We start from the raw sequence: 14,815 nt of genomic DNA on the forward strand, positions 1-14,815 counted from the left end.
CTGACATCTCCACCAACCCTCTCAGAGCAGCAGGGAGCAGCACCCGGGGGAAAGGGGCAGGCAGAGGGGCAGGCAGTGTGATGGGCAGGGAGAGGGGCAGGCAGCAGAGGGGCAGGCAGAGGGGCAGGCAGAGGGGCAGGCAGCAGAGGGGCAGGCAGAGGGGCAGGCAGCAGAGGGGCAGGCAGCAGAGGGGCAGGCAGAGGGGCAGGCAGCAGAGGGGCAGGCAGCAGAGGGGCAGGCAGAGGGGCAGGCAGCAGAGGGGCAGGCAGCAGAGGGGCAGGCAGAGGGGCAGGCAGAGGGGCAGGCAGCAGAGGGGCAGTGTGATGGGCGGGCAGCACTGCTGACCGCACGCTGAGGGGCCAGCCGGGGTCAGCACCTGTACCCCCCATCACAGGCGCTCAGCAACCTGCTGGTGGCTCCTTTTCCATGAAATCTTTGCAGGTCACCTTTAGAAGCCACAAGAGAGCCTTGGAACTTCTTTACAGGCTGCAAACTGAGCTGTGCCCATAAAGCTGCTCTCTGCGGCAGGCAGCGACGCCAGCACCGCTGCTGCCACCCCGCAGGCCAGCACCTCTCCCCGCTCCAGGATCCCGCGGTCCACGATGCTCACGGGCCTGGGCTGCATCTCAACCACACCTCCTCACGTCTCAAGAGGATATTTAAAGGACAGCAGTGGAAGCCCTCAAAAGCACAAGCACTATTAATTGAACTTCTGTAGGCAGCTGTTCCATGGGAAAAGCCTTGCCCACCGATGCTGCACGGCAGCAGCAATACCAGCAGCCAAACCAAAGCCGCATCCAACGCCGGGCAGGAGCAGCCTGTGTGTGCCGGCAGCCGCGTCCCCAACCGGCCCGGCAGGAGAGGAAGGGGAAAGGGAAGCAAGCTAATGTTGCACATCCCTGTCTGACCGCTCAACTTTGAGATAGCAGTTTTCTGACTTTAAAAAATATAATTTCAGAAATCTGCACATAAAATCTGAAGGTATCAGCAAAGGAGCCCCGTTACCAGCAAGCCTGGGGAACGGAAGCTCCAGGTGCATAGGCCAGGCAGGGGAGCTGCACAAGCACTGCCAAAGCAAAGTGAGAGCTGCCAAAACACCTGGCCCAGGCGAAGGCTCATCCGACAGCCCTGTCTGGGGTTCAGATGTAAAACTAAGGTTAGAGTTAAGAGAAAGATAAAAGCTGCAGTTCAAGAGGGGCTGGGGAGACGACTACATGAAAGTGGCAGCTGCTAAAAGACCTGGGCTGGCAGAAACCTTCCCCAAGGATGATCTTGCCCAGTGTTCAGCCATAAGGTTAGGGTTGGGAGAATGCCGAGACAAAGTGCAGAGCTGCAGCTGGAATGGGGCAAGAAAGGGGCTGCAAAAGTACCTGGCAGCTGCCAAGAGGTGTGGGCTGGGAGGAATCACTGGTCCCGGTAATCAATAGGAGACTTCTCTACAGCTTCCCAGGAGAATCAGGGATCTGGCTTAGAAAAAGCAAAGCCAGAGGTGCGGTGACAGCGGGGTGCGGGAGGGCTTGCCCGAGCAAAGCGGGTTGTGAGAGGCCTCACCTGGGAGAAAGTTCTCATTGGGGAAACTGCTGGGGCTTGGCTTAGGCTCAGCTGGAAAGCCAGGGCTGGAGCTCAGAGGAAGGCCGGAGCTCAGGTGGGGATGGCCAAGGACTGCCGGGGGACTGCCAAGGGCTCTGGGCTGGGAAATGGCGCAGGGGCCTTCCCCAGAGCCCAGCTGGAAACAGCTCCCCAGGCCGGGTCTGCGCTGAACCGAGAGGGCACACTGGCAGCTGGGCTGAGGCTGGAAAGGGCATGGGGACCGGGGGTGGGAGACACCTTGCACCAGGACAGGGCTGGGAGAACCTTCCTGACGGCCCAGCAGGCAAAGGAGGGTTCAGGCGGTGAAGCAGAAAGCCTGGTCTGGCTGCTGGAGCCAAGCTGGAAAGGTGCTGTCAAGAGTCGTGGGCTGAGAGAAAGCTTTGGAGTGAGCCATGGGTTTGGGGTCTTCCCAACAGCTTCTCACACAAAACAGGAGATAGGGATGAGTGGGAGAGCTTAGAGCTGAGCCTGGCTGGGCTCAGCAGCCGAGCAGGGGCTACCGAGAGAGCTGGGCTGGCTCAAAGTTCCCATCTGGGAAAGGTTGTGGGGCCTTTTCTTTTGTTCCACGGGAAAATGAGAGCCAGAGCCAGGGTTAGGGCTGGCAGAAATCTTTCTGCTGGGTTTCCATGTCTCAGGATCAGATGAGAACCAGGGTTAAGGCTGACAAAAAGCAAAAGCCTAGGGTTTCAGTTGGAACAAGGTTAGAAATGGGCTGCCAAAGGTTGGTTCAGGTTGCCCAGAGACCGTGGCTGGGAATCATCTCCCGTACAGCACGTCTTGTCAAAAGGTTCAGCTGCAAAATCAGGGTAACACTGAAGAGAAAGCCTAGAGAAGCAACTGGAGCAGGGATGGAAATGGCCCCCAAAGAGACCAGGGCGAGGAGAAACCCTCGGTCTGGAAAACGGCTCAGCAGGTTCTCTACAGCTCCGCTGGAAAGGGAGAGTCGGGGCTGAGAGAAAGGCTGGAGCTGCAGAGAGAGCGGGCTGGGAAGGGGCTGCCGAACGGGAACGGTCAGGAGAGCAGCGCTAGGAGGGCTGGGCTGCAGCACAGGACGGAGCTGGATGCTCTGCTGCAGGACGGAGCTCCCGCGGCGGGCGGAACCGGCTGCCAGGACACTGGGGACGGGAGAAATGTTCACCTGTGCAGCACCCGGGGGCTCCTGCCTAAGGCTCAGCAGCAGGATGAGGACCAGCTTAGAGAGAAAGCGGATTTCTCCATTTAAGGTAACACAAAGTCAGGGTAACAGGCTTCTGCCCTCCGTCATTCAGGTGCAAAGGGAATGGAGCAAAGTGATAAATGGCATTTTAAACAATCAAGTGTTTATTTTCGGAGGTTGGTGCTTTGCTGAGGCTGGCTGAATTTTTACAAGGACAGGTAAAAGATCAAATTTTGCCTTTTTCTGTAACCTCTTCATCAAAAACAACATCCGTTCTCGTTGAAACCTTACAAAAAAGGCCGCCCGAGGCACTGCAAAGATTCGCACTGCAAAGCAGTGAGAGCTAGACAAGGATTATTGCGACTGCGCAGAGGAGCTTCATCGCAGAGAGCACCACCACCTAAGAGCGAATTACATTAAAGCGTATCTTGCGGGAACGAGCTGTAATTAGACTGGCCCACAAGTCTGAAGGTCTCCACAGCCAACGAGCTGCAAACAGGGCATGTGTTAACAAGCAGAAGAGGACTGTGCCCACAGGTCATGTATTCCAAGAGCAGGCAGCGGGATGAGTCTGCGCCATCCAAGTTGCTCTCAGCTGACGTCCTCTGTACCTTTTAGGAGGCTGCTGGTGGGCTCTCACACCTGAAACTCCAGTAGATTTTGCAGTGCATCCTCCAAAAAAGGCCGGGCTAATAGAAGTTCATTGGTCACCAAGACACCCGGCAACAAGGTGTCCTCCATGCAATATAATACATACACAGGAGAGGATCAGCCAAACAGGGCCAGTTCTCGGGGTCCCAACAGGACAAGCGCTTTGGTGGAACAGTGCAGGGGATGAAGCTTTGGTTCAGTTGTGGGCCCCTCACGCCAAGAAAGAGCTTGAGGTGCTGGAGCGAGTGGAGAGAAGGGAACGGAGCTGGTGAGGGGCTGGAGCACAAGTGTGATGGGAGCGGCTGAGGGAGCTGGGGGGTTCAGCTGGAGAACAAGAGCTGAGGGGAGACCTTCTGATCTCTGAACTGCCTGAAAGGAGCTTGGAGCCAGGGGGGGTCGGGCTCAGCTCCCCAGGAACAAGCGCCAGGAGCAGAGGAAACGGCCTCAAGTTGCGCCAGGGAAGGCTGAGGTTGGATTTGGCGAACAATTTCTTCCCCAAAGGGCTGTGGAGCATTGGAACAGGCTGCCCAGGGCAGTGCTGGAGTCACCATCCCTGGACAGGTTCAAGATGTGTAGGTGTGGTGCTTAGGGACATTATTTTGTGGTGGACTTGGCAGTGTTGGGTTAACAGCTGGACTCAATGATCTTAAGGGTCTTTTCTAAGGCAATATGTTTCTATGGTTCACAAAAGCTGGGAATAGTTCCCAAAACCAGTAAGGCACATCCACAGTCAGGGGTTGCCCCCGTATTTCCCCTGGGGCCCTGCTCAGCCCTTCCAAACACAGGGCAGCAACAAAGGGCGTCAGACAATGGGCTACCAAGAGCTTTCACAAGACTGTCGCACAAGTAAAGGGTCCTGGTCTTTCTGTTGCCCCACACCAACCCCTGTGCCAGTGTTGGCAGCTGTGCTTGTGTGCACACAGCGTTCTGGGCCAGCAGGGACATCCCCACTGCCCCGCAGAAGCTGCAGAAGCCGCTCTTTGGGGGAAGAGGTGCTGCCCCAGTCCTGGCAGCCTGAGAGCTGCTCTGCTCCCACCGCCTCCTGTCATCACAGCACAGCGTCTCATGCCTGACAATGAACCTTACAGCCTTGAGGAAAGAGGAGAGCAGTCAGCAGCCAGTCCCTACCATGCGGAGATGACCCCGAGCCATGTCATTTTTCTATCAGGGTCAGCCATCACGTGAAGCTTTTGAGGCATTTGCAGAGCTGAGGCATTAATACTGCTGCTCCAGCAGAACTCCCAGAGTCCTGGTACTTGGCATGGTCAGAGCCACAGGAAAGCACCAGCATCTCATGCTGTGCTCCACTCCACAGCCTGGAACGCCCCTCGCACCAGCACACAGACCAGAAGCGTGTGGGGCCAAGCTGGACCAGCGTGCTGGAGGTAAGGGACCAGCCTTGGCAAACAAACACGAATCACTCCCAAAGGAGCAAGGCTGCCTGCATCTGCCTGAAGACAGCTGCAGGAAAACAGCACTGGCCATTGCTTGCCAAGAGGTTTGCTGCATTGCCCGGGTACTCCTGTCCTCATCATTAGGAGCACTATGGAGCAGCCGATGCCAGGCCAGGACTGACGGGCTCTGGCACCTGCCCATCAGAGGGGCCTCCGGAGCTCTTCACTCTCAGTGGCAGGCAGACAGCAAGCCCGAGGACAACCGAGCATGACCCAGGCAGCAGCCACCCTCCCAGCTGATGCATCCACACCACCCGTGAGAAGCAGGAAAGGACCCACAGGGCCAGCTGGGACAGACCAAGAGCAGAACTCGGAGCCTGCACTGTCTTTCATCCACTTGGCTCAACCAACACCCTTCTCTGACGCACCAGACAGCTGGAAAAGAGATGCCTGCAGTCCCCTTCTTGCTATCTTATCAGTTCCCGTTCCCAAGCAGGGCTGCACAGACACGTCTCAGCCGGCACAGCTACCGGAGCTTGAAGCCGGAGCATCTGTGGTGCAATCCGGGGGGACTCAGGCAGCCACATTCCCGTGGGCTGCACGGAGCAGGGGCTCTGCAGAGACACTGCCCTGCCACCAGGTTTAGAGACGTGCTCCTGCTCACTCGGGAAACCTGAGCAGGGGAGGGGAGCACTGACAAGACAACTGCCTGCAAAACACTGAAGGGGCAGAGCTATGGGAGGGGGAAAGAAATATGGCGCAAGAGTGACACTTCCCTCCCTGGCTCCTCCCAAGCAGCTCTCAGCAAGCAGCAAATAATAGGAACCACCATCCTGATTTTGGCCCTATTGCAAAGCCATTCAGTTTCCTCTCTGTCTCTTTGCACTTTTTAGCAGATATTAGAGTAGTTAAGGAATGTTATGTAATGACGGCTATATTGAATATCCTTTATTTCACATGAAAAATCATAAAACAGGCATTTGTCCCTGCCTTTGGCCAGCCCAACTATCTGGACAGCAGAATGTGTCTCTAAACCCTATTTGCTCCTTCCTCCAGACCTTACGCTGAGTGTAGCTCAGCTGCAGAGGGAGAGTCTCTTTTGTGCACATGCAGATATTTGTTATAATTTGCTCCTGCAAAGTCGATCTATAGAGACCACAAGACAAACTGAAGCTTTACCCAACACTCCAGATCCATCTCCATCGCTTGTTTTTGTGTCCTAACATGTCTTTTACACTCTCAGAGCCAGACAGCAGCAGTGAGATGATGGACTGGGGTGTTTTGTGGAGTCAGACTAATTCCCGGGGAAAGGGAGGTGGGAATGAAGTCTGTGAGGCCTTGGATCAGGCCCAGAGAGAGTCCAGCGCAGCCACCAAGATGCTGAAGGGAGTGGAGCATCTCCCGTGTGAGGAAAGGCTGAGGGAGCTGGGGCTCTGGAGCTGGAGAAGAGGAGACTGAGGGGTGACTGATTCATAGGGATCAATATGGAAAGGGGGAGTATCAGGAGGATGGAGCCAGGCTCTTCTCGGTGACAACCAGTGACAGGACAAGGGGCAATGGGTGCAAACTGGAACATAGGAGCTTCCGCTTATATATGAGAAGAAACTTTTTGATGGTGAGGGTGTCAGAGCCTGGCCCAGGCTGCCCAGGGAGGTTGTGGAGTCTCCTTCTCTGCAGACATTCAAACCCGCCTGGACCCCTTCCTGTGGAACCTCAGCTGGGTGTTCCTGCTCCATGGGGGGATTGCACTGGATGAGCTTTCCAGGTCCCTTCCAGTCCCTGACAGTCTGGGATTCTGTGTTTTCTCTGGAGAACAGGAAAGGTCTGACAAATGTCAGGCTGTTGTGTCTGGAAAACCCAGAGGAGTTTCTGTGCTTGAATACTGAGGTGATGAGAAGGTGGGAGTTACAAACTGAGAAGAATCCACTCGTGCTTCCTGTGTCAGGCGTGCTTGTGAGTCTCCCATGTTCAGACAGGAGGACTTGGGGGCTCATTACTTTAGCTTCTGCCTTTCCTTTTCTGTAGAAACAAGAGGACAACAGTCTTCCAAATCCTGGAGCGTGTCAAACCGTGGTTAGCACCAGTGTATCAGTCTGTGGTGAAAAGTAACAAGGTAATGTAAATTCTAAGAGCTGAGTTTCAAATTAGTGTGGAGCTTTTCTAGCATAATAATTTCCTTGGATCAGGGGAGCGGAGCTTCCCAACCGTGTGTCTCAGTGAACTGGGGACAGACTCCTGAAGAAGAAGGGCAGTCACTAGGGTTCATGTGGATTATTGGCCTGTGGAGAGGGCTCAGGACTGGCAAAGACAGTTTCAGTTCTTTGTTTGGGATTTCGAAACGTGGTTTATGTGGCACATGAGGCACTGAAATTTGTCTTGAGCAGAAACTTAGTGTGGACTATACTTGACTTGTGTCGAGATGTTTGCAAATGTAAAAGCTGGAGATGTTCTAAAATGAAAATTATACAACTGCTGGAAGCGGTGTTACTGAAGGCTGTAGTTGTATTCCTAGCTACTCATTTTGTATCCAAGGTTAAAAACTAAATGAAATTAACAAACCTGTTTAATTTGCATTTTCATAATCTCAGATCACCTTCAGAAATCTTTGTCGTGGTTTAACCAGGACAGTCCTCCGGTGCTTCTGCTTGCAGCTCATAGTTCACATTGATCATACATGGCAGGATCTGAAGTGTTTTCCATTGGAAAACAGAAGTGTAGGGGTACCTTTAGATTTCAGAGGTTTTATTACATACAACATGTATTTTGGTTCCTTAAAGATATACTAGGAAATGTTCTTAAAAATGCTTCTAGGACAGTATTCTTGAACATTACTGTGTTGCATGCTCAAGGTAGATGTTAGAGCCAAGTAGTAACATACAGGTACTGGTCTTGATGCATCTCAGTGATCTCATTTTAAAGTGAATGTGGTTTGGGGGGAGTAATAACATTCTGCATTGTTTTTCTCAGGGAATTCTCAGTATTCTGGCCAGATGAGGTCAGCTGTTAAGCAAAGCCGTTGTAATATGGTCCTGATGTGCAGTGCAGTGCCTATCCAATTAGTTCTTTCCCTCTTCAGTCCCCGTCAGTTAGTTTCAGCTCTTAGTTTAGTTTTAGATCCTGTCTATCTGTAGTCCTTCTGGTTTCAGGTCTGGCATGATGCTCCATTGTTCTTGCCTTGCTGTTGTCCTCATATCACTGAATATTTCCTTTCTTCTTTTTTTCTGCCAGTGCACAACGTATTCCCCTAGCATTATATTGGACAAATACCAAAGTGCATCTTCAAGCACAACGTTGACATCTGTTCTTTCCTCTAACATCTCTTGAGTCTTCCTGGTCAGTTAACGGTGTCATAGTCAGTCTTCACTTTTGCTTATTTCCCTTTAGGACACCAGATCTGACTCTCACCTATTGTCTCTGTCCTGGTTTCATCTATGTCGCTTCAACCTGCTTCTAACACTGTGGGTGATGTGCTGTCACACCCTTAGCCCTGGTCTTTCAACAGGCAGAAGAGCAAACGTGTTTTAGGTATTCTTCTAACACTTTCGTTCTCCTTTTTTCCTCTGCCTGAAAGTTTCCTTTATTTATGTCTGCTCTGAGAGTCATTGTGGGCTTGGGGCCTGGAAAATACAGACAGACTGTTAAGAAAACGGTGTTTTATCTGTAGGAGGCAAATCAGTTCGGTTTTGCTTTGCTTTTCACGTTCTCCTTCACCTTTACTGCTTCAGAGACACAGATGGCAGAACGCAAGAAGAACTCTCTAGAAGCTGCCTTGCAGGAAGAGGCTGCTGCTCTAAAGGAGGCGGCTGTGACCCTACATCAAGAGGTGGCATCTCTGGAAAGGAAACTCGAGAGCACTGAGAAGCAAAGAACGGATGTCCTGGTGAGGCTGGCAGATGCTGTAAAGGGCCATTTCTTACACATTTTTTGGCCTTCTGTTAATAAGCCTAAGGAGCAGCTTTTTCCAGTGGAGAGCTTGTTTTGGGTGGTCGTGTACAGGTTCTGTCCAAATCTTAGAAGCTACAGAGTACTCAGATGCTGACCAAGTTTCCTCCGTTGTCCCCTTCCTTCCACTCATCATTCCTGGTTTCCCAGACTGTTGCTTTCCTGCCAGGCCCTGGAGCTGAGCTAGCAGGGTCATCACCTTGGGAAAGAAAACAGTCATAAAGGAGAGGTCATGAAGATGACCAGTGTCACAGACTGTGTGGAGACACCACAGACCGTGAAAAGGGCAGAAGAATATAGTTTATACCAGTGGTTGTTTTTTGGTTTCGCTTTTCCAATTGTGTTCTTCTGAAGAAGTGGAAAAAGATGCCCTAGTCATAAAAACTCAGTTATGATTCAGGGTGTTTATTTTCCTCAGTTCTGAAGATTTCTGCCCTTAAAGCTTAAGTCCAAGTAATTTTCAAACTTGTCTCTCTTTACCAAGGTTCAAGGTGAGCAAAGAGAACTAGAGGAAAGAAGAGCTCTTCGGGAAGAACTCCAGCATCTTCGTGACGAGCTCGAGCACCAGAGAGACAGGGTCAGGTATTTAGAGGAGACTCGGAAAGGGAGGGAAGAAGAGCTTAGGATGCAGAGTGACCTCCTGAAACAATTAACATCAGCTCTGCGATGGAAAGACGATGGGGAGACCCTGAAGAAACAAATCCATAGACTCCAAAAGTGGGAGGAAGAGGAGGCAGAGAAGAGGCAAGTTGTCCAGGAGAGAGACGGTCTCTTGAGAAGGCAGAACGAGCTGACCCAACAGCTGGAAGAGGAGAGGAAAGCAAAGGGGGAAGAACTGGAGCGTGTGGCTGCTCTTTTGAAGCAGACGGAAAGCAGAGAACTGGAATGGCAGGAGAAGGCACGAGCACTGACTCTCGCCCTCAGCAGGAGTGAAATGGCCACTGGGACTCTGAGGGCAGAGGCAGCCGTCCTGCAGAATATGGTTTCAGAGAGGGACGCGGACCTGTTTCGTCATCAGGTAGGCACTTGAGGGACCACCAGCCAACTGAAATGTCTCTCAAGGATTCTAAAGATGGTTCCCATAAAGACGTGGGAATATATATTCCTGTCAAAACTCAGGTGGAAGAACGATGTTTGTGTGATGTGTAAAAAGGAACAGACCACCTGAGAGGAATATAAGGCGGCCTTTAGAATAGGCAGGGATGTGGCGAGGAAGGCCAAGCTCCACTTGGAATTAAATCCGTCCAGGGATGTCAAAGACAACAGGAAGGGCTTCTTCCAGTACACCAGCAGCAAAAGGACAGTTAGGGAAAACCTAGGTGCGCTGCTGAATGAGGAGGGTGTCTCGGTGACAGATGGCACAGAGAAGGCAGAGTTACTGAATGCCATCTTTGCTTCCATCTTTAATGCTTTAATGCTAAAAAAGGCCCTCAGGAATCCCAGACCCTAGAGATAGGAGAGAAAGTCTGGTAGAAGGAAGACTTTTGCTTGGCTGAGGAGGATCAGGTTAGGGATAGTTTAGACAATCTGGACATCCACAAATCCATGGGCCCCGATGGGATGCACCCACGAGTGCTGAGAGAGTTGGCAGATGTTATTGCAAAGCCACTCTCCATCATTGAAAGGTCTTGGAGAACAGGAGAGGTACTTGAGGACTGGGGGAAAGCCAGTGACACTCCAGCCTTCAAAAAGGGAAAGAAGGATGACCTATATAGAATAGAGTAGATTAGTAGAATAGACTTTTTGGTATCAAGGAGTGTGCCCTGTCTTTCTTCCCGGTTGCTGAGGATGCTGCTTTGCTTCACAGCATCACAGGAGAGTTGAGGTGAGAAGGGGGCTGTGGAGATGACCCCTCCAAACCGGGCCAGGAAGGGCGGGGGCCACAGGCCGGTCCAAATGGGCCTCCAGACGGGCCCCCAGTACGAGCCGGTGGGCAGCAGCAGGGCAGCGTCATGGAAACCAGTGATGTGACAATGCAACAACGCCGTGATGCCACAATGGCGAGTGCTCTATAAAGCCGCTCGCCGGGAGAGCGGCCGTGGCATCTGCTGCCGGGTGCCTCTGGAGCGACAGGAGCCAGTGCAGGACGCAGCTGTAGGAGAGCTCTTGGAAGGAGCCGTGGAGCGGAGTCTGACTGCTGGAGTCCTAAAGGCAGACACAGTGCTGAGTGCAGGAGCTGTGCAGCGCAGTCTCACCGCTGCTGTCCCAAAGGCAGACGCGGTGCTCAGTGCACTGTCAAACAGGCAGAGGTGAGCAGCGGGGCGATGGAGAGGGCTCAGCCGGGGAGCCTGGGACACGGCGGGGCTGCTCGGGGGCATTGGGACGGGCCCTTTCTTGCAGCCTCTGGGCAGGAGGCTCATTGAGCTGTGCCTGAGGGTCTCTGTCTTCCTAGCTCGGACACAGGAGACAACACCTGGGAGAAGTAGCTACTGGCCCAATGGACCCTGAGCTGCTGGACCTCACCCTCGGTGTCAAGATCCCCGTGACACCCGGCTCCAAGCCTGTGTTCAGCAGGGGAAAGCTGGGGGAAAAGGTAAAGGCAGAAGAAAGGGGTGGGAGGGCCAGGAATCAGTCTGGACCTCGCAGGTTTGGAAATGCCGGCCTGTGTGCCTGAGGAGCTGGGAGGTGCGTTCGTCCCTGCTGCTCCTTCCTGCCCCGTTCACACTCTGGAACATCTCTCACAGCTTCACCGGCCCTCGGGCTCGTTTGACCTTGGGGATCCCCTGGGCCGCCGGATGAGCAACGAGTACAACAGCCTGCATGACCCGCATCTGAAGGCCTACCACCAACGCAAGGTCAACGTGCAGTGGCTGAAGAGACAGGGTTTCGTCACCAGCGATGGCAACGTAGGTTTGGATGAGATGGGGCTGATCAAAACGGTTCCCTCCCAGCGGGGTTCCCGAGCGCAGAGCCGGGTGTGCAGGGAGCAGCTCCCCTCCCGCCGGGGCGGCTGTTTCGGGAAGGCAGTCTGCGCAGCCGGCTTCACAGCGCTTGGGGGATTTCTGCCCCCGGCTCTCCACAGGTGGTTTGCTCGCTGAAGGAGTTCAACCAGTACAGGCAGTACCGGACCATGCTCAAGCTGGAGGCCCAGAAAGCGTTCATCCGAGAGCAGGTCAGCAAAGCGGGGTGTTCCCAGACACGCAGGGTCCCGAGGGAAGCCCTTCCCTTCCGCCCTCGTCGCGGGGCTGGAGCAGAGCCCTGTCCTGGGCCCGCGGGACGCCTCAGCACGCAGGGCCGGGAGCGCTTGTCCAGCCCACAGCCAGACACAACCTGCTGTCACCTTGCAGGAGAAGCTTCGGGAACACCTGCCCAAGTTAGAGCATGCTCCCAAACTGCGGGGGAACATCAACACTTCTTCTCTGGGACAGCGGCTCCTGCTGCCTCAGATACCATCTGGTCTGGGACAACAGCTGCTGCAGCCTCACAAACCATCGTGCCCACCTCCACCCAAAGGAGCAAGCAACTCCCTGAAATGGGGGCGACGCTTAAGAGTGGATGCAGCTTTGGGCAAGGGCCAAAGCCCCTCCCAACCTGAGCTGGGACACGAAGGTGCAGCCGGTGTGCTCAGAGCTGCAGAGCCTCCGGAGATCTCTTCTCTGCGCCATCGGCAGCAAATCGGACTGGCGGCCGAGCAGCTTACAGCGACCGTGTCGGAGAGCCTGGGGAAGCACTTTGCATCCGGCACACCTGAGCCAGGGCCTGTTGCCGGAGGAACCACCGAAGCGGGCAAATCTGAGAAAGAGAAATCGGGGCAAGCTGAAGCAGCAGCTTCCGACAGACCAACTTCAGGGGCTTCACTTGACCGTCTGGCCACAGAAGTTGTCAACGTTGTCTGCACCACCTTGGAAGCCATCGGAGCCTCTCAGGCTGAAGGAGGCTGTAGCTGCCCATGCTCTGGACTGCTGGAGCTTTTCAGGGGAGCTGTCTCCAACAGACGGCCGCAGCCACCCCGGGCGCCTTTCTCAAGTCCAGGCGTGGAGGAAGGACAAGGATTCCCCGGCGCACCTCAAGAGCAGAGCCTGGAAGCCGGCGAGGGAGCAAAGTCGCCCGGACCTCCAGGCGGAGAGGAGAGCCGTCCCGCTGAGGACACCCGCCCCTCCACGGGCCCACAGCTCTGCAGACAGCCCGTCCCTCCGGCAGCTCCGAGGGCCCCTGCCCAGACAGCAGCACGACGCAGAGCAGCGCGCGGCCAGCTGGTGGGAGGCGAGCCCCAGCAGCCGCGGCAGCAGCGAGGCCGTTAGCTGGGAGGCTTGCGGGCCATGTCCTGGGCAGGGCTGCGGCAAGAGACGCGTAGAGCCCTGGGCAGCTCCGCCAAGTACAGCCCCGTGCTTCCAATAAAGAGTTTGTTGCAAGTGCTGGCTTGTGCCTGCCTTCCTTCCAGCCAGGCCAGACTGTGTCTGGCATTTGCCTTGCAGTCATCCGTCCCCGTCCCTCCTGCAGTCTCTGTCATGCTAAGACCCCATTTTACAGGGAATCTCATGCAGGGAGGCGAAAAGTGACCAGCATTTTCATCTCGTTTCACAAGTTTTGCTACCGGGCTAGCGGAGGGATGGGTCCAGTTGCAGGAAGCCTGGTTCTCACAGCGTGTGGAGGAAAATGCTGGTCTTTGCTCGAGGTCCTTTTTCCAGGGCCCTTTCTCCTGAGAGCCATCTCCCCCAGCAGCTCTGCAGGAACAGAGTTGGCTGGGGCTGGGGACTCGAGGGAAGCTCCTGGCTCCCCAGTGTGGAGACAAAAAGGAGGACTTGTCCGTTTTCTGGACTCTGGCTCCAGTTGCTGATGGGTCTGGTGGAACATTCAGATCTTGCAGCACTCCGGTTTATCTCAAAGCATCGCCACAGGCCTGGTGTGACGCAAAGGTTCACCCAAGTCTGTTGCACAGCAGCACAGCATCAGTGTGTTTGGCCTAGAGATCAACAGACTGACATTAGGGCTGTGGCAGGTGCACTTGCCCCCCAACCCCTCCTCAAAACACCCAAAAACTTCTGGACTGATGGACCCCGAGACTGTGGTCAGGTAGACACCCCTAGGCCTGATCCTTTTTCCAGGGCCCTTTCTCCTGAGAGCCATCTCTGCCAGCAGCTCTGCAGGAACAGAGTCAGCCAGGGCTGGGGACTCCAGGGAAGCTCCTGGCTCCCCAGTGTGGAGACAAAAAGGAGGACTTGTCCGTTTTCTGGACCGGTTTCTGGCACTGTGCAAGGGTGCGGCTGGGGCCCTTTAGGAACGCACACGTGTCCTCCTCCTGCAGCCTGCGGTGCGTTTTTCCCAAGGCAGAGGCTTCCTGGAGGCAGAGTTAGTTGAGACAGCCCTTGGGCCGGCCTAACCCCGAGCAGACTGCGTGCAGTGCGTTGTCCATTTGCTGCCTTTGAACTGCAGGGCTTGAATTTGTCAGTGTGAAGGTTCATTGCTGTTGTGGCAAGGTCTGCAGTTCTTCCTGGTGCCCTCAGATGCCTGTTTTGGTGGTGGGGTTTGTCTTCTGGCCCCCAACCCAGCCCAGCCCAGCCCTGCAGCGTGGCTTCAGGAGGATGGAGAAGAGTGCTGGTCCTCAGATCGCCTTTTCACAAGTCCAGCTTTTCCCCTCTTTGCTGCTGCTCCTTCCTGCCCCGTTCACACTCTCACAGCTTCACTGGCCCTCCTGCTTTTTTGACGTTGGGGCTCCCGTCTGCCACCTGCTGAGCACCGAGTACAACAGCCTGCATGACCTGCATCTGCAGGCCTATCACCAATGCAAGGACAGCGTGCGGAGGCTGAAGAGGGAGGGTTTCATCACCAGCAATGGCAACGTAGGTTTGGATGTCGGGTTGGTCAAAACAGCCCTCGTCAGGCGGGTTCCCCAGGTGCTGGCTCAGCCGCCTGTTGCTGTCGGGGGCACAGGGCTGTGGGGCTGGTTTCCCCGGGAGCAGAGGCACCACGCCCAGGGCCCTCGCTGGGCCTTTCGCTGTCCCACCAAGGGACCGGCCTTCGGCTTGTCATCTTTCCCAGGGACTCCTCCTCTCGTCTCCTCAAGCCGTCTCTGTTTGCCTCTCCATGTCCCCAGGGATGGGCTTTTTGGGGCAACCAAGGGGCCACCAAACAGCCTTTTGGT

The sequence above is a fragment of the Patagioenas fasciata genome, chromosome 16, assembly GCF_037038585.1.
Source record: "Patagioenas fasciata isolate bPatFas1 chromosome 16, bPatFas1.hap1, whole genome shotgun sequence".
Lineage (NCBI taxonomy): Eukaryota > Metazoa > Chordata > Aves > Columbiformes > Columbidae > Patagioenas > Patagioenas fasciata.